This window comes from Theropithecus gelada, unplaced genomic scaffold (assembly GCF_003255815.1).
Source record: "Theropithecus gelada isolate Dixy unplaced genomic scaffold, Tgel_1.0 HiC_scaffold_15883, whole genome shotgun sequence".
Lineage (NCBI taxonomy): Eukaryota > Metazoa > Chordata > Mammalia > Primates > Cercopithecidae > Theropithecus > Theropithecus gelada.
This window is the reverse complement of record NW_020257640.1, coordinates 2,755,418-2,775,496: the sequence shown is the minus strand read 5'-3', so window position 1 is coordinate 2,775,496 and position 20,079 is coordinate 2,755,418. Positions and strand designations below refer to the sequence as shown.

Below are 20,079 nucleotides of genomic sequence, written 5' to 3'. Positions count from 1 at the left end.
GTTTGGGTCTGATTCCTCTTCTAGGCTATAAATACTAGGGAGCTTCCTCTTTGAGAAGCCTCCTACCCCATCTCCTTACGGTGCCTAGCAAAGTGTCTGTCATACAATTAGCACTCAATAAAAGTTTTAAATGTGAATGAGAATGGTAAAAACAGAATACTTCAAATAGTAGGCTAACACTAAGATATTCTTCTGATTGCACTTTTTTTGTTAAGCTGGTCATTTAAGACTAAGGTAAAGCTTCTGTGCTTTTTGATATAGATGCTGATGGAGGGACTGGATCTGGTAGATACATAGCAATCTGATCATGGCCCAAAGTCTCCAGTATAGTACACATGCATCCTAACTTATAATGATTAACAATGAAATAATTAATTCCACTGTGCTAGCAGCCATGGATATCACATTGCATAAGAGATAGTTCTCTCTTCCTTAGAGATAAGAGAGGCGGACATTTAAACTGTTAGTTGCGATGCCTTGTGACTCGCATGAGGTCGCATGGTCACAAAACCTGTGGAGGCGGAGGTGGTTAGGGAGGAAAAATCCACCGAGATGAAGCTGTATTGGATACAAAATCACACGTTCTCGGGTTTTGGCAGGAGAAAACCTGTTGGCCGGGAGCTTGACCACTGCATTTCCAGACTCGAGGCTGTGGCTGGGGTGGGATTCTGGCCCTTGTAGGCGGCCTGGGTCCAGTCACCGCGATGCACTCAGTAACTCCATTACTGCTGATGGGATGTCATCAGCGAAGCGAGTGGTGGCGGCAGGTGGAGTCCCGCCCCAGGACCCTCTGGCGGCGTCCCCATCGCCGCGCTCAAGCACTCTTCGCCGCCTCGTAATTTTCTTCTGTTTCTGTATGATCAGGTCTGTCCTTCGCTTTTGCTTTCCATTACTTCGTCCTGGCCCTGGCCTGAATCCCACAACTGGCGCCCCTACCTTTCCCGCCCGCACCCGCCCTCAGCACCGGCGGGCAGCTACACCACTGCCGCAGGGTTACGAGCTCCGTGTCGGCGGGGGCAAAGAAGGAAACAGAGGGGGGCGGGGCAGGCGCGCCGGGTCCGCACCCCCTGCCTAAGGCAGCTTCTCATTGGCGAAACCTCATCCCCGGCCGCCCGCTGCTTGGAAAACCCGCCTCGGATTGGCTGACAGCCCCTCGACGGGCGTGGTTTCCGACGAGAGGGCAAGAACGGAAGCGAAGGCGCGCTCTCGAAAGGAGGGGTTGCCTAGGCGACGCCGGGGGCGCGCTCGGGGGGTGGGAAAGCGAGCCGGGCTACTCAATGACAAATCGGCGTAGGACCGCTGGGGTCCGGCCCCGGGAGGGGGCGGGGCGCGTTTAAGAGCGGCTGGCCGGGTGCGGACGGCGGAGGCGGCTGGACTGGTCTCTGGTAAGGGCGCGGCGCCCGCGGGCTCCGGGCGGGGTGGGGCGCGGGCTGCGGAGTGGGGTACGCCGCGCGCCCGCAGCGTCTTGATCTCTCCGTGCCGGGCTGTGGCCGGGAGGCGGCAGGACACGTCGCGTCCCGAGGCCGGCGGAGGGCGACGCCCGGGCAGCGGCCCCGCTCCGCTCCAGGGGGCTCCCTGGGGGAGTCTCGGCCTCCCGGGCTGCCTGGGGCTGAGGAAGCGGGGGCGGCCTCCGCCTCTCCCTTGTCGCCGCGGTTCCTTCACTATCCCGCAGATGGCTCTGCTTCCACTTCCTGCCGCGGGCCTCCCGCCCGGGACCGTCCACTTCCTCAGTCCTCCGGCTGCAGCTTGGGCAGGGTCAGGGCTGGGAAGTGTTGCAAAAACTTACTGCCCTCGGAACTTGCACGCGCCGTGAACTGGGCGGTGTTCCTGAAGGGCTTCGGTTTGCTGGTTTTGTTTTGGTCCTGTCTAGCAAATGAGCATAAAGTTATTTCTCCCCCAGCCTCCTCCCCGTTCCTTTCTGATAGGGGCCAGCGGCGAAGGGGCTTCTAAGGGGAAGCGCCTGGACTGGGCATCGCCGCCCCGGTTTTCGCCACCTGTGGGGGTGTGAGGTTATCCGTGCTCGGTGGAGGGCTGCGGGGCGCGGAGCTTGTTGCGTCCACACTGCTTGCGTGAGCAGTGTCCTCTCCGTGCTCATTTCCAACGAGAAACGTTGGAACTTCGGTGGGTGTTCTTGTCAGGTGAGTCTTCGGGAGAGAAGTGCTTGTGCCTGGCGGACTGAGTGAATTGGCCGTGGAAGAGACTTGGCTGATTGCTCATCTGGGTTAACTGTGACTCGTCTTCAGCTCTTGTAGAACAGTGCACTTTCTGCTCTGTCCTGGTTTTCTAACCTCATTTCTTCTGAAGTTTTGGGGATGGATGGTGGGCACGGAGTATCAGAGGGGATAGTGAATCTTTCAGAGGTGTCAGTGACTGATGTTCAAAGCAGAGCCATAAGATGGTTGGATGTCAAAGCTCAGAAGAGGTCAAGGCTCAGAAATGGGGCGACCATGAAAGGTAGCACTGCATATTGGGAAAAACAGGAGGGGTGAGTTTGAAGACCTAGGTTTGATGCAGGTTCTGAGAGTTTACCAGTGTTGTGATGTGGAGCACGATCTTTCCGCCTCTGAGCTCCAGAGTCAACAACTGTAGAGGGGCGATGATAGTTACCCTAATTGTTAGGATTAAACGAAATGGGAACGGGGGAGAAGGCGGCCAGGGAGACATGTTTTTGGTGTGTGGTTTTAGTTGTCAGCCGGCCTGCTTTATTCTGACCATATCTGGGGCTTTCCTTCCTTGCCCATTCACATTGCTTTCCGTTGGAAACAGCACTCTTTTCGGAGATCTCAGCCAGATTTCCCTCTACCCGAGGAGTAGAACATTTTCCCAGGATTGTCTGTGGACAATAGTGTAAGTTATTAGATATCTTTTGGGAACTTGGGACCTAGACCATAAGGATAGAGAAACATGATTTAAAGTCTTTCATGGCATATGAAAAGATTTTGGTGAAAAATGAGAGTAGGAAAGTTCTAAATTCTTGCCTTGGCTGAAGATGGCTTGAGATTCCATGAAAAATTTTAAGCCTGAGAATTGAGATAATCTTTCTTTTTTTTTTTTGGGAGGCGGGATCTTGCGCTATTTCCCAGGCTGGCGTGGAGTGGTGCGATCACCGCTCACTGCAGCCCGGACCTCCCAGGCTCAGGTGATTCTCCCACCTCAGCCTCCCGAGTAGCTGGGACTACAGGCTTGCGCCACCATGCCACGCTAATTTTTATATATTTTTTAGAGATGGGGTTTCACCGTGTTGCCCAGGCTGGTCTCGGACTCCTGGGCTCAAGCCATCCTCCCACCTTGGCCTCCCAAAATGCTGGGGATCACAGGCGTAAGCCACCCCGTCTGGCAGGGATAATCCTTTGTTCCAAATCACATAATCCTACTATATCTCTTTGCATTTAGTTACTAAATTCTTACCCCTCTCATGTAATTTATGGAAGTTAGAAACATCATTAGAGACCTTTCTTGAAAGCTAAATTTGGAGACAACATAACAACTAGAGTGGGAAGAGATCTAGGTGAACTCTGTAGTTTTCCAGTGTAACTTGTCTGCAGGTGGTATACAGGAGTCCCACTTTTCATTGGCTCTAGTTACTGCTAACCAGCCCCTGCTCTAGACATGCAAGACGCTTTTTTGTTTGTTTGTTTTGTTTTTTTAAATGAATGCATGTTGTTCTGAATGTTAGCGCAAAGAGAGCCGAGCACAGAGGAAAAGGAACTCTTCCCTCATCACACCGCGGAGTACGTAAGGAGGAGAGAAACTTACATTTACTGAGTGTCAGCTGTCTATTTGGCACAGATCCACTGATCCAAGCCATACCAGTTAAATATATGGCTTTGGAGATTTGACCATGGGCTGTCTTCTTTAGCTCCTCAGTTCTTTTGGTAGCCAGGAATATAAATATTGGTCTATGTGTACACATATTCTTAGATATTCCAAAAAGCAGAGGGGCCAGTAGGCAAGAGGGTTAATGAGCCTTGGATGGGTGACAGTGGAAAGAAAGATGAAGAGGATGTGGAAGTGAGTGTCAAAGAGGGACGGTATTGCTTACTATAGCAATTGCAAAATTCTAACCAGGTCTCAATTTCAAGTTTGTCACTTTAAAAAAAAGTAGCTGCTTGTAATTTTCCTTAGTGTTCTCTTGGCTGTTTTTGTTTTTGTTGTTGGTGGTGGTGGTGGCTAGTTGTTTTTTTAGTCGAAATCTAAATGCAGAAAAAGTTATCATTAATTGATAATTGCCAATATATTGTTTTCATTGTTGCTTTTGTCAGTGCTTTGTGGGCATTTTATAGATAGCACTGTTCCAAATTATGTAATTTTACTGAGTATACGGCATGAGTTGAAGGAAATTTAGTAGTTTGGTCCTGCGCGCCTGGCTGCCTGTAGGTTGCCCACATTTTGAATGAGTTTTCTGGGCTGCATAACAAATTTCCCCAAACTTAGCAGCTTAAAACAACAGACATTTATGATCTCACACAGTTTCTGAAGTTCTGGAATCTGGGGACAGCTTGACTGGGTGCTTCTGGCTCCCTCCTGAGGTTGCAGTCATCTGGAGCTCCACGGGGACCAGAGGATCTGTTTCCAAAATGGCAGACTCACATGGCTGTTGGCTGGAGGCCTCAGTTCTACACCCTGTGGGCCTCTCCACAGGGCTTTTCACAACATGGCTTTTCTCCCCAGAGAAAGTGATCTGAGGGGGGTGGGGAGAGAGGGAGAGAATGAGTATGATAATGATCAAGATGGAAGCAGCAGTATATTGGTGTCTGTTGTGGTTTCGCTGTGTCCCCACCCAAATCTCACCTTGATTGTAATCCCCATAATCCCCTCATGTTGTGGGAGGGACTCGGTGGGAGGTAATTGAATCATGGGGGCCTTCCCCCATACTCTTCTCCTGATAGTGAGCTGTCACATCATCTGATGGTTTTACAAGCATCTGGCATTTCCCCTGCTGGCACTCATTCTCTCCCCTGCTGCCCTGTGAAGTGGTGCCTTCTGCCATGGTTGTAAGTTTTCTGAGGCCTCTCCAGCCCTGTGGAACTGTGGGTCAATGGAACCCCTTTCCTTTGTAAATTACCCAGTCTCGGATATTTCTTCATAGCAGCGTGAGAACAGACTAATCCAGTGTCTAATCTTGGAGATGGCATACCATCCCTTCTACTAGCATTCAGACCAGACCTGGTACAATGTGGGAAAGGACTACAAGAGGGGAGGTCAGGGCTCATCAGTATTCTTGGAGGCTGGCCACCACAACTTTTTTAAGGTTTAGTCCAAACATCATCGAGAAAATCTTTCTTGCAGATGTTCACTGAAGTATACTTTAGGAGATGGAAACACAGCTGGGGTCTTTACTATTCTAGAAGCTTTAATATTGTACGTGAAACTTTTGTGTTCTTTCTTCTGGTTCTTTGTCAGATGCTGGAATTAGCCAAGTATGCAGTAGCTTTGGCAATTAGAAATTCAGATCTTGCTGGTCCCTAAACCGAAAGGAACGTCTGAAGTTTTTTCTTTTACCCCAAAACAAGTTGGTAAAAAAATATTGACAGAGTGATCTCCTTTGATGAATGGCTTAAAATTAGTCATTCATTATCTGTGCGTTCTTAAAAATAAAAGTCATTGGCAAAGTAGCTGAAAAATTTTGGAGAACCTAAACCCTCTTACTCTTCCCCATTATTTTAAAACTTTGGATACTGCTTGTTTGCCTAGCAGTTCTTCAGCTCTCTTTTGAGACCCTCATACATTTTCATTATCCACCTGGATAGAAGGGCGTTATTCTTTTAGCTCTGGATGAAATCTTCCTGAAGTGCCTACAGGTAGAGAGAAGAGTTTCTGAATCCTGAGCCTGAGCCTGGCTAAATGACCTCTAAGTCCCTTTCATCTCTAAAAATTTTATGATCCTGATTTTTTTATAATGAATATCCTTTGAGTTGTGCATATTTATAATGAAAGATTTCATTAATCATGTTAAATTTCAACCTCAGAAGACAAGCTTTTCTGAGAATAGCTTTTGTTCTTCCCAATCCAGTTGAAGGTTGTTAGAGTCACTGTTAGGCAGAGTTGAAAAGTCAGCACTATTTGCACTTCCTCTGCTTCCTATTTTTGGCTCCTTTCCCATCGTCTGCCCTAATTTATGAGCTAGTATCTTTCTTTTCTTTCACTCTACTTTCCTTGTAATCTCCCTCCTTCCTCCCACAGGAAGGATTGGTGGCCAGTGCTTTACTGCTGATAGCTGATCCTATTGTGAGGAATGAATTTTAGCCAATGTGATACCTCTAGTAATACTTGCATGGCAAGCCTTTTAAACATCTCAAATTATATCTGTTCACTTAGTAAACACTGCCATTTTTTAACATCTTAAGTAGGTCTAAAATTTAGTCACTTTCCTCATGGGCATTATCATCTCCTTAGTCCCCACCATGTTGCCGGCCTGGCCTGGTACATACCCACATCTGCTCTTGACCCCCCTGTTTTTCTACTCTGTAGCCACGATTACCTTTTCAACATTCAAGCCTAATTATGTTACCCATTTACTTGAAATACTTAAGTGGCTCTCCAGTGCGTTCAAAGGTCCCAGATCCCTAAACTTGGCCTACACTGGGGTCTTGAATGATCCCTTCCTTCCTTTCCTCCTCAGTGTTATCTTGTACTGGGCTCCACCTTTCTCTCTGCTGCAGATAGCTGTGAAGGTCTTTCTCCAGTTTCTTGACTAGACTTTGCTTCCTCTTGCTTCAGGCCTTCCTGAATGCTGTGTGTGTGTGTGTGTGTGTACGCATGTGTGCATCAGGGTGGGGGGATATGGGAGGAGTCCTAGGTAGGAAAGCGCTTGGCACATTCACAGGGCTGGAGGAAGGCAAGGAAAAGGCCACGGAGGCCATGGCCAGTAGAGGGTTTAGGTGCTGCTCATGGTGAGCCTTTAAGGAGCGTTAAGCACAGTGTCATGTGCAGTGTTAGAAGCTTCGTTGGAAGGGCTGTGTGGAGAACAGATTGAAGAGGGGCTGGAGTGGCAGTGAGGGGTCACTTAGGAAGCTGGGGCTGTTGAGTGGATGGTGGCAGAGAAGATAGAAGAAGTGCATGGATTTGAAATCTATGTTGGAGATGGAATCCGTAGAATTGGTGATGAATTGAGCTGGGGAGAGGCAATGGGAGTTAAGAATGACTTCCAGGTCATTGGTAATGGTAGGGATACTAGTAGTGACTTTGGTAGCTACTAAATGGGGGATAGTGAAGGAGCAGATTTTAAGGGGGAAGAATAAAGAGTTCTGTTTTGGGAATAAGTTGAGAATCCTGTGGCAGCCCAGTGGGCAGGGGCAGCAGCAAGGCTGTGAGCCTGGGGGCCAGGAGAGTGGGCAGGGCTGCATCCTCAGGTTCATAAGTTGTCTGTATAGCCACTGAGCTGTATGCGGTACCTGGGAAGAGAGTGCAGATGAGGAGGGAGCAAGACTGAACTCTGAGAAATGTTGCCATCTAGAGGGGGAGGAGGAATGCCTGGCAAGTGGCGCCGAGAAAGGGCCCAGAGAGCCACCTGGGAAGCGCTCAGCCTGTGGGAGAATGTGGGCTGTGGAAGCCAGGAGGGATGGCTTCAGGAGGGGGACGCTGGGAGGGGCCCTATACTGGCCTGCTGCGGGCCTTCCGTTTCCAGGCAGCATTTTATCGCTCTTGCTACCTGCTCATTTTAAAGAGGAGGAGGGCATGGGAAGGAAGAAAGAAGAGTTTTTATTGGAGCTAGCTACGTGGAGTTTGTGGGTGATCTTGATCTTACAAGTTTCTGTGAGCTTATGTTGGGAGGAAGTTGGGTTGGAATGGTTTCCATAAATAGTGAGGGAAGGAAACACAGACTTTTGCTACCCAGAGTGGGGCCTGTGGGTCAGGAGCATGATTAGAGACTAGGTTAGTGGTGCCGAATCTTGGGTTCCACTCCAGACCTACTGAATCAAAATATGCATTTTCACAAGATTCCCAGGTAAACTATGCGTTAAAGTTTGAGAAGTGTTAGCATAGATAATTCCTATAGAGGAATTGTGTCATTAGCTAGAAGGATATATGGGGGTCAAAGGCATGCACGCATGTGCGAGTCTTTAGGGTGAAGATTCAAGTCTACACACTGTTGGGGGTGATCCTGTAGCAAAGTAAAGACTGATGGGTGCTGCCGAAAAAGGGTAGTGGTAGGAATTAAGTTCTTGGGTATGGTGTTGGTGGAGGGCTCGGCCTTTGCTAAGAGCAGGATTGTGCACTCCATGAGGCTGGAGACAAGGAGAAGAAGGGCGTGGAAGGTTTGTAGATTTGGTGAAGGAGCTCTAAGGGAGTTTGGGCTTGATGGCTTGGTGTTCTCTGGGACAAATGAGGTTTGGTTATCTGTCAGGAGTGAGCAGAGGGAGGGCACGGGGTGAGTCACAGCGAGATTACTAGGAAGTGTGGGGGAGTGCCCATTCGTGGTTTGTGATCATAAGTGCATTGAAAGTGGAGTGCTGGCAGGCTGCTTTCTTGAGTTTCTTTTCCTCGACAGCAGCATTTGCGTGCTGGGTGCAGGTGCTGAAAACAGCGAGTGAGATGGAGGGGAAGGGAGCAGGGAGATGAGGTATCTGCAAGAGGGCTTTTCTCATGTCAGGCTTTGGGATCTAAGCTGGTGAGGGAGGCAGTGCAGCCCAGAGGGGCTTGTTACACAGACAGAGAGTGCTGGAGGCCAATGCTTGCAGGTTTCAAGAGGGCAGAGAATTGTGTGTGGGGTGGTATTTGAACAAGTGAGCAAGAAGGATGGAGGCTGAGGCTAGAGGGTTAGAGGAGGTAACTGTTTCTGGTGACGGTGAAGTTCAGGTTTTGACCATGACAATGTTAGATAGAATGAAGGAAAGGGTTTTCCGAGAAGAGAGGATCAAGGACTTGAGAGGGGCCAAGCTTGGCTGGGACATCCATATGCTCAGGTGTCACTGGGGAGGACGACGGGACTTGGGGTAGAACGGAAGTCTGCAGACCAGAAGCAGATGTCCTCAATAAATGGGAGAAGTGACCAGAAGGTCCGTAGTGGATAGTAACGAGGTGAGGGACAGGCTATTATGGCTGGAAAGCCCAGGCCTCAAACGTGTGGGGGCTTTTGTAAGAGGGAGGGGGCTAACGGAGGTACTGAAGTGCAGGCGACATTGGGGAGGGAGGAAGGACACATATCTGGTCTGTCTGGCCCTGAAGCACATGGCATGGAGGAGAAATAGCATCTGCTTGATGTGGTGTCCCCAGGGCACACCCAGGTCTCAGACAGAGCTAGAAGGTAGAGGAACATTCTTAGAAGAGGTAGAGGCTCTCGAAGGGTTTGCTGGGGTGCCTGAGGTTGCAGGGACCAGGTGGGTTAGCCATTTCAGGAGGTGGATGGAGTTCTGTTGGGTTGAGAGCCCTAGTCATAGGGAAGGGTGGGGACGCCTGTACTTCTGGTGGTGACTGTTCAGGACAGATGTTCAGCAGTGTGGTCCCCCTGAGAGGAGGGTGGTCCTGTTCTAGCACCGTAGTTCCCAAACGTGGCTGGGGAGGTGGCACCTTCCTTGTGTGATCCTCTCAGGCTTCACACACTGACACAGCAGGGAGGAGAAGGCAAGACTGTTTTGGTTAGAGCCATTTCAGGAGTTGCTGGGGAGATTTAGGGCAGGGACATCCTGAAATGCCCATTGGTTATGCCTCTAAGGGAAATTACATTGTGTTCTGAGTGGTGAAGAAAGAAGGGTATGAAGGGCTTCCGTTGATGAGAATGTGCCTGTGCTTGTTACCCGGTTGAGTATGCCTTTGGTACACGTTTTCCAGGTGTCCCTCCCCACTGCCCTGAGACGTAGGCAGGGCAGATATTGTCAGTGAGCGGGAATGACTTGCCTAATCCTCTAGTGAGTCAGTGGCTGAAGGAGGACTTGAAGCCAGGCCCCTTCATTCCTCGGGACAAGGGGAACTGCATCTGAGTAACAAGTCTTTTGCCTTACCTGTTTCTTAGGGACTGGCAGCTTTTCCTGCCTTAGCGTGTATTTGGCTCTGAGGCCAATTGCTTTTTCAAGACCTTCTAGAATATTAGAGTGATATTTATTTATTTATTTTGAGATAAGTTCTCACTGTTGCCCAGGCTGGAGTGCAGTGGTGAGATCACAGCTCACTGGAGTCTGGACCTCCCTAGGGTCAGTGATCCTCCCGCCTCAGCCTCCTGAGTAGCCGGGACTACAGGTACATGCCACCACACCCAGCTAATTTTTGTGTTTTTTGTAGAGATGGGTTTCGCCACGTTGCCCAGGCTGGTCTTAAACTCCTGGGCTCAAGCAATCTGCTGCTTTGGCCTCCTGAAATGTTGGGATTACAGGCATGAGCCACTGTGCCCAGGTGAGAGTGATGTTTAAAAAGCAGCTAAGTGCTTACTGAGAACTTCTTTTAATAGGTATTCCTTCGTTTAATCTTCATAACAGTCCTGAGGATATAGCCCTCCTGTATTTCATTTTATTTTTGAGACAGAGTCTTGCTCTGTCACCCAGGCTGGAGTGCAGTGGCGCAATCTTGGCTCACTGCAGCCTCTGCCTCCCAGGCTCAAGCGATCCTCCCACCTCAGTCTCCGAGCCCAGCTAGTGTTTTGTATTTTTGGTAGAGATAGGGTTTCACCATGTTGCTCAGGATGGCCTTGAACTACTGAGCTCAAGCAATCCGCCTGCCTCAGCCTCCTAAAGTGCTGGGATTATAGGCACGAGCCACTGCGCCTATCCTGTACTGTGTTTTATTTATTTATTTATTTGTTTGTTTGTTTGTTTATTTGAGTCTTGCTCTGTCGCACAGAGTGGAGTGCAGTGGCGCGATCTCGGTTCACTGCAACCTCTGCCTCCGGGATTCAAATGATTCTCCTGCCTCAGCCTCCCTAGGAGCTGGGATTACAGGTGCCCGCCACCATGCCCAGCTACTTTTGTATTTTAGTGGAGATGGGGTTTCACCATGTTGGCTAGATTGGGCTCAAACTCCTGACCTCAGGTCTGCCTGTCTCAGCCTTCCAAAGTGCTGGGATTACAAGCATGAGCCACTGCGGCCAGCCTATCTGCCTGTCTGTCTGTCTGTCTGTCTGTCTGTCTATCTATCTATCTATCTATCTATCTATCTTTTTTTTTTTTTTTTTTTTTTTGAGACGGAGTCTCGCTGTGTCGCCCAGGCTGGAGTGCAGTGGCGCGATCTCGGCTCACTGCAAGCTCCACCTCCCGGGTTCACGCCATTCTCCCGCCTCAGCCTCCGAGTAGCTGGGACTACAGGCGCCCGCCACCACGCCCGGCTAGTTTTTTGTATTTTTAGTAGAGACGGGGTTTCACCTTGTTAGCCAGGATGGTCTCGATCTCCTGACCTCGTGATCCACCCGCCTCGGCCTCCCAAAGTGCTGGGATTACAGGCTTGAGCCACCGCGCCCGGCTCTATCTATCTATCTATCTATCTATTCGAGATGGAGTCTTACTCTGTTGCTCAGGCTGGAGTGCAGTGGCGAGATCTTGGCTTACTGCAACCTCCACCCCCTGGGTTCAAGCCATTCTTCCTGCCTCAGCTTCCCGAATAGCTTGGATTACAGGCGCCCACCATCATACCCGGCTAACTTTTGTGTTTTTAGTAGAAACGGGGTTTCACCATGTTGGCCAGGCTGGTCATGAACTCCTGACCTCAAGTGATCGGCCCACCTCGGCCCCCCAAAGTGTTGGGATTACAGGTGTGAGCCACCGCGCCTGGCCTTGTCCTGTATTTTATAGATCAGACTGAGGACGAAAAATGTTAACCAAAACCGTTGGCTTCCTAATGGCAGACTTCAAGTCAAGGGTTTGTTTTCCTGTCCCACACTGTAGTTGGTATATAACTATTTTTTAAAAATTCTGGTAAAATGTACATAACATAAAATTCAACATTTTACTTATTTTCGGGGGTACAGTTCAGTGACATTAAGCACATTTACTTTGTTGTGCAGGGATCACCACTATCCATCTCCAGAACTTCTTCATCCCAAACTGAACCTCTGCACCCATTAAACACCAACTCCCCACTCCCCTCTTCCCCCAGCCCCTGGCAGCCGCCATTCTGTCCTGGTTTCTGACTCCCAGTGTGATTGTTTTGGGTACCTCATATCAGTGGAATCATAGTATTTGTCCTTTTGTGTCTTGCTTATTTCACTTAGTATAATGTCTTCAAGGGCGATCCATGTTGTAGCATGTGTCAGTTTCCTTCCTTTTTAAGTCTGAATATTCTATTGTACATTTATACTACATCTGATTTATTTGTTTATCTACTGATGGACATTTGGGTTGTTTCAACCTCTTGGTTATTGTATGCTGATGTGAACATGAGTGTATAAATATCTGTTGAAGTCCTTGCTTTCAGTTCTTCTGTATATACAGCCACGCATCACTTAATGACGCATAGGTTCTGAGAAATGCTTTTAAGCAATGTCATTGTTTTGCAAACGTCATGGTATATTTACACAAACCTAGGTGGCGTAGCCTACTATACACCGAGCCTGTATGGTACAGCCTTTTGCTCAACATGCTACCTGCACGTCATGTTACTGTACTGAATACTGTGGGCAGTTGTAACACAATGGGGAAGTATTTGTGTAAACATATCTAAATGTAGGAAAGGCCCAGTGACAGTACAGGACTGTAATCTTATGGGACCACTGTTGTATACGTGGTCTGTCATTGACAAACGTCTTTATTTGATGCGTGGAACTGTAGAACTACTATTTTTTGTTGTATATTTTCTCTCAGGTCTTTGTCTTAGAGCTTGTGCTCTGTGTTGCCTGCCTATGCATTTTTCTCCCTCTTTAGTGAACTTTCTGAGCCATAGATCTGTGTCCCTGAAATAAGTTTCAACATTTCACCTCATACTTGAAGCTCTTCCCCACCCCACTCTAATCCACTCATAGAGCACAGACCATGTAGTGGCTCAGAGTGTAGACTGCTAGGGCTCCAGTCCCAGCCCTGCCATCCACTAGTTAAGTGACCCTGGACAAATCATACAAATTCTGAGAGTATGCAATACACTAGAGATGCTATAGCAGTAGAAGTAGTAGTAGAATCTGTTTAAGTCTCTAAATAGGATTTTATTTGAATAAGTAATTCAGAATAGAGACACGTATGCTAATTCCAAATTTGCCTTCAGCTGTTAGGAGTCCCGTAGCTCTAATGTGTCCACAGCTGCCTCTTCAGGTAGCAGGAACTTCAGAGCGAATCTGTATAAATTGGTAACCATCTGTAAGGCTAGCAAAATCCCAGATTCCATGGGTGGGTAGAGGGGAACTTTATTTCAGAAATAATTATATTAAAATCAGCTTGCAAATTGCTCCCACCATCTATCATTGCTTTGTACTTTAGGAAAGTCATGAGATAAATGCATTAATGTTTCAGAGCATACTAGGCTGCACAGTGGCTCATGCCTGTAATCCCAACACTTTGGGAGGCTGAGGCAGGAGAGTCACTTGAGGCTAGGAGTTTGAGACCAGCCTGGGCAACCTAGTCTCTACCACGTTTGTTTTTTTTTTTTTTTTTGAGACAGAGTCTTGCTGTGTCACCCGAGCTAGAGTGTAGTAGTGCAATCTCGGCTCACTGCAAGCTCCGCCTCCTGGGTTCAAGAGATTATCCTGCCTCAGCCTCCCAAGTACCTGGGACTACAGGTGTGTGCCACTACGCCCAGCTAATTTTTGTAGTTTTAGTAGAGATGGGGTTTCACCATGTTGGTTGGCCAGGATGGTCTCAGTCTCTTGACCTCGTGATCCACCCACCTTGGCCTCCCAAAGTGCTAGGATTACAGGCTTGAGCCGCTGCACCTGGCCAAAAATTTTTTAAAATTAGCTGGGCGTGGTGGCATGTGCCTATAGTCCCAGTTACTCAGGAAGCTGAGGTGGAAGGACTGCTAGAGTCCCAAAAGTTGAGGCTATAGTGAGTCATGATCATGCCACTATACTCCAGCCTGGGCGACAGAGTGAGACCTTGTCTCAAAAAAGTAAGTAAAAAGCTTACCAGCTACCACTTATCTTTTTGAGGCCTCACAACCCAGGTGGAGAACACCAGCTCTGGTGTTTTATCTACCGAATGTTGATCGTCCCCTAAGTACCAGGCATGCTGGGCACACAGAGATGAATGGGCTTGAAGTGTGGTGGGAGAAACAGACCGCATCTTGGGGGAAATCACCACTTTCCCGAAGTGAAATGGTAGACAGTATTGACAGGCATGGGGGCCCTCTGAGACTGGGAGGATGAGCTGGCTGGGGGATATCTCGGAAGGTGAGGAGGAAATATTCCGGCTGAGTCTGAAATTATAGGCGATCCTCCTCCATCAGGAGGAAGGGCAGTCCTGGCAGAAGGAATAGCATGTGCACAGAGGTACAGACCGGAAGCAGCCTCCTGCTTACAAGAAGGGACTCCAAAGCCTTCTAGTTTTTGTTTTAATTTCATTTGTTTTTGTTAATTTAGTTTTTCTTTTTTTGGGGGGGTGGGTGGGGAGGGACAGGTAAAAAGGTGTCTGTTAGGGAACAGAAATACCTAAAACAAATTTCTTCAGGCAAACAAGAGGGCTAATTAGAGTTGTTTTGCATATCTAATGTCAGAAAAAAACAGTCAAAAATTGAAAGATAATTTAGATCACTTAATTCAACTTTCTGATTTTTATAGACATGGAAAGTGAGTCCGTAACGTGTATGAGCATATAAACATATTCCATTTCCTGGTGCTAATTAGAATAGCAGCTACACAAGGGAAGGGGAACTTGACCAAGGAGGTCACTTGACTCAGGCCAGGGTCTGGGTATGAGATCGGGAGGACTGGGTCCATCCTGTCTGAAGCTGGGTCAGGGAGCCAGGCAAACGAGTGAGGCAGGTGGAAGTAAGAGTGTAGCAGGCTTACGCTGGCTTTCAGATGGCGTATGACCCTTCCAAAAGCGGCAGCTGCTCCGTAGCACCAGCCGAGTCGTACTTAGGAATGTCAGACTTCTTGATTTTTTAAGAGATGCCAAAAATTTGGACTTTATGTGAAATCGTTCTTTAAAAAATGTAAGTAACTAAATGAATTTTTTTTTTTTTTTTTCCCAGACGGAGTCTTGCTTGGTTGCCAGGTTGGAGTACAGTGGCACGATCTGGGGTCACTGCAACTTCCGCCTCCTGGGTTCAGGCGATTGTCTTGCCTCAGCCTCTGGAGTAGCTGGGATTACAGGCACGAGCCACCATGCCCAGCTAATTTTTGTATTTTTAGTAGAGATGGGATTTCACCATGTGGGCCAGGATGGTCTTGATCTCCTGACCTCATGATCCACCCTCCTTAGCCTCCCAAAGTGCTGGGATTACAGGCGTGAGCCACCGTGCTGGCTTAAATGAATTCTTAAAAGCACTATATGAACAAACAAAGTATGTCTGCAGGCCACCAAATTTTACAAATTGGCATCTCTGCTTTTGCCAAGTGGTGAAAGCTGATCCACAGCAAGGAAGAGAGACAGAGCCAGCACGTGGCGAGAATCACAGGGAAGGTCTGGCAGCTCTCAGGGCCCTGTGTCCAGTTCCTCCCGAGTCCCAGCCCTATCCTCGGCCTCCTTCCTGTAGCATAGTTTTTCGTTTTGAGTCAGTGACATACACTAGTAGTCTGCTAGTAAATCCCCCTTTGTGGTATAAGTTAATTTACCTTATGTTTCTTTTTGTGGAACTTTTCAAACATACACGAAAGGACAGAGAATAGTACATAATGCACTACCTTGTCACCATCAGTCAATGAATGACTAATCCGACCAGATGCCATGGCTTACGCCTGTAATCCCAGCTACTCTGGAGTCGGGGGCAGAGGGCCCAGGACGGGAGTGTGTGTGGGGGGTGTTGCTTGAGCCCAAGAGGTCAAGACTGTAGTGAGTCATGATCGCACCACTGCACTGCAGCCTGGGTTACAGAGCAAGAACCGGTCCTAAAATAAATGAAATCCAATCAGTGTTCAGATTTCCTCAGTTTACTTTGTTCAAATTAGGCAAAATAAGGAGTATGTGTTTTTTAAATTTTTTTATTTTTAAAGCAGAAGAAGAGACCAAGGCAAGCTTCAGATCAGGAGTGAAAGTCTATCAGAAAGCTTTAGAACAGGAAGGAAAGGAAAGAATAGAAGGAAAGTCCAACTTCATTGTTGCCAGTATTAACGTGTGTCCTACAACAATTCTTTGTTTATATATAAACAAACAAATTTTTTAAACAAATAACATTGTATTATATGTTTTCTGCACGTTTCTGATAGAATTTGGATTATTGCCATTTTGTACCTCCTAAATGGATACATCTGGACATTGTTCCCTGTCAGTACATATAGCACTTCCCCATTCTTTTCAATAGCTATATAATCTAAAATTTAGTTCTAATTTGGTTCGTTCCTTCTGTGGGTTCATGGTCTTGCTGACTTCAAGAATGAAGCTGCGGACCTTTGTGGTGAGTGTTACAGCTCTTAAAGGTGATGTGTCTGGAGTTTGTTCCCAAGATGTGTTCGGAGTTTGTTCCTTCTGGTGGGTTCGTGGTCTCACTGACTTCAAGAATGAAGCCGCGGACCTTCACAGTGAGTGTTGCAGCTCTCAGAGGTGGCACGGACCCAGAGAGTGAATAGCAGCAGGATTTCTTAGGAAGAGTGAAAGAACAAAGCTTCCACAGCATGGAAGGGGACCCAGGCAGGTTGCACCTGCTGGTTGGGGTGGCCAGCTTTTATTCCCTCGTTTGACCCCACCCATGTCCTGCTGATTGGTCCATTTTACAGAGTGCTGATTGGTCCATTTTACAGTGTGCTGATTGGTGCATTTTACAAACCTCTAGCTAGCCACAGAGTGCTGATTGGCGCGTTTTACAATCCCCTCGTAAGACAGAAAAGTTCTCCAAGTATCCACTCGACCCAGGAAGTCCAGCTGGCTTCACCTCTATCATAATTTATGCAAGAATTCCCCATTGATGGAAATTTTAAAGATTATTGTAGCATTCTTTGTGGTGACAAAAAATCATTCTTGTAATTATATCCTTATACTTTTATAGAATAAATTCCTAGAAGAGTTTTACAAACAATTCTTTTAGTTGTTGCTTATTTTTTCCCAAAAGGTTTTGACAGTTAATATTATTATCAGTAGTATTCATTTCCCCGAACTCTTGATGAACCCAATCTAATGTTTTATTTACATTTCCTTGACTACTAGAGAAACTGGGTTTACCTTCATATGTTTGTTATCTGTGACCACTTTTAGTTCTTCATTTTTTGCCCATTAAAAAAGTTAGGTTGTTTGACTTACTACTTTACAGGGGCTTTTTATATATTAGGGATATTACTTTGTTTTGTGTTGCAAATATTTTCTCCTAATCTGTTTGTCTTTCAGTTCTTCTTATAATTCTCTCTTGCTTTTCAAATTCTTTTCCCCTTTTTTAACTGTTGAATTAAAGATTCCTTACCATATTTTGATTCCCTGCATTTTTCCATTACTGCTTCCTGTTGGAACGCTTCTTTGAAAAAAACAACAGGAAGTTGAATTTTAACTCTACTGTTGAGTTTGAACTTTTGTAAAGTCAAAAGACAAAATTATCACAAATGTAGTTTAAAGATCTTAACTGGCTTTATTTGCAGTTCTGGTATTGGGTAGCACGTGATTCCATAAGATTGTGTTTGAGTGAGCTAAGGAGAGGAGGCTGACTTTGTGGACAGAGAAGGGCTGAAGAATGCAGAAACTAAGAACCCAAAATAGGCCATTTCAAAGTTACTTTCTTTGAAACAGGGATTCAGAACAGGGAGACAGAACAATGGAAAATAACTGGTTAAAATCGGGTTAGTTTTTGTTGTAAGGATTAAAACAAAGGAAAGGTCATTTCTATGATTATAGGAAAATGTGAATTTTCTGACTGAGGTGTGCCCTCCACCTTGACCAGTCTCCCCTTGGTGTTCTACTGAAACAGAGCCCTCTCTTCTCTCTTGTTTATTTAATATTTGTTATAGGTATGGATTTCTGGATCCCTAATTTTTCAGGGGTCTGTTTTCAATACCGTTCTTGTTTTTGTCCCTACATCGTCCCAGCTTTAGGATTGCCAGACTCAAATATTATTATGGCCAATATATTAGGTTACCTTCAGTTCATACTGTCTGGAGGAGTGCTGAATGCAGTTATTTGCAGGTGTATAATGTTTGACTGTTTTGCTGAGTGCTTCTGTTGCCATATTACTCAGGACACAGAATTTTAGGAGGGGGACTGAGAGTTTAGTTTCCCGTAGGTTTTCAGATTCTCATTTGTGATTTTCATGACAACCCTATGATACTGCAGGGTGGTATTTGGACTCGACTTACCAATGCATTTCCTCTTTGCTCAAGCTTAACGAAAGACTGACTATATTAGCCTATGGGCTAAGGCTAGTAGAAACCACCTCTTCATCCTACCATGTATGGTTTTATATACTGTGATTTGCTTTCAAAATACATTTTGCTTCTCAAGTGAATATAGGTTCTGGTATTTGGTTTTATGCTAAGTGATAGAGAGTCCTATCTAATATTAGTGTTTCATATAACATAACATAGAAAAACCATTTCCCAGTGCCCTTGCCTCCCCTCCCCAACAAGTCATCTAAGTGGACATTCTTAGTTTGGAGTGTCTTGTTATTCTATATCCTTGTTGATTCGGTGCCTTACAAGCTAAGATGGGCTGGAGGCTCCCTGTTTTCTCTAGAATCAGAGTTTCTTAAGATGGCACTTTAGGCCCATTTGTAGACAGACAGAGCTATCTTTGGAGACTCATTACCCAGGCACTTCCCCATCCCATACTTTATGCTTCAATATTATGTGATGCCTGAACCCACTGTGATGTTTCATGCCTTTGTTGCTTTGCATGTGCTATGTATTAAGCTGAAACATGCTCTCACTCCCATCTGCTGAATGGACTGTTATTCACCTTTGGAGCCTTCCTGATTCCCTTTTCCTGGAGTTCATTATGCTTTCCACTATGTCTTGTACCATCTTTATCATTGCATGTGAGAAATTACATTAAAATGCTTTATTTATAGAAGTCTCATTGGGAAGACTGAATTTTCTAAGGGGAGAAACCCAAAACTTGGCACAGAGTAGAGCCCAAATGTTTTTTGAACAAACTTGAGTCAAACAACAGAGCTTTTGTGCGAGTAGATAGAAACATGTTGAAGGGTGCCGTCTTAACTCAGGCTGCCATAACAAAATACCATAGACTGGGTGGCTTAAACAACAGGAATTGATTTTCCCACAGTTCTGAGGCTGGAAGTCTGAGATGGGGCACCAACATGGTGGGTTCTGGTGAGTGCTCTCTTCCTGCCTTAGAAGAAGAGGAAGAGATACCTGAGCTGCCTTCTCACTGTGTCCTCACATGGTGGAAAGAGCCCAGGTATCCCTTCCTCTCCTTATAAGTGCACCCATCGAATAGGATCAGGGCCCTATCCGTATTACCTTATGGTTTGCAAGCGGTCCCCACCCCAAGATGTAGTTCTGAAATTGTTAGTGAATTCAGTGGGGGAAGTCTAATTGCTTTGGGGAAAATGAATGTCTGTGCTTCATGTTAGGGATGAAGTATATGCAACTTGTACTGAAATACATCAGAAAATGAGATGCATTGATGGGTAGAGAGATGACAGATGAATGGATTTATGATAAAGCAAATGGAGCAAAATGTTGATTGTAAAGTCCAGGCGGTGAGTGTATGGATTCACAGGACAGTTCTTTCAGTTTTTCTTAGTGTTTGAAACTTTTTGGGATAAAATGTTGGGGAAGATACCTGTATTTTTTTCAGAAAACATTTATTGGGTAGGCATTTCTATTATAGCCATTAAATCATTACTGTGAGCTTCTTAAACTTGACTGATTATTTTTTCCTTCCTGCTCCTTTTCCTCCTGTCTTTAGTCAGTTCCCTCAGATCTCAGTTCATATGATGTCCCTCCAGGAAACTTCCTCTGACCTTCCAGCCTGATATAGATGTGTCTTTCCATGTTCCCAGGGCACCACTTGCATACTTCTGCCATAGAATTTATCATCTTGTACTGTAATCATTTACTTACTAATCTGTCAGAACCACTAGTCTTTGAGTTTTTTGAGGGCAAAGACTATGTTCTGGAATGTTTTTGGT

The 20,079-nt window shown here is 46.4% G+C and overlaps 1 protein-coding gene across 3 annotated transcripts in view; it reads left to right on the top strand.

The window, feature by feature from the left end:
* LOC112617110 (ras-related protein Ral-B) overlaps window positions 1–20,079 on the top strand; it is a 53,140-nt gene that overhangs the window by 10,384 nt on the left and 22,677 nt on the right. The window contains exon 1 of one of the 3 annotated variants that reach the window (XM_025373825.1): window positions 1,159–1,385. The exons of 1 other annotated variant lie outside the window; for it this stretch is intronic. The gene's annotated coding sequence lies outside the window, so the exon portion shown is untranslated. Of the gene's footprint in view, window positions 1–1,158; window positions 1,386–20,079 lie in introns of those variants that run through there. One more of the 3 variants, XM_025373826.1, reaches the window with a different exon arrangement.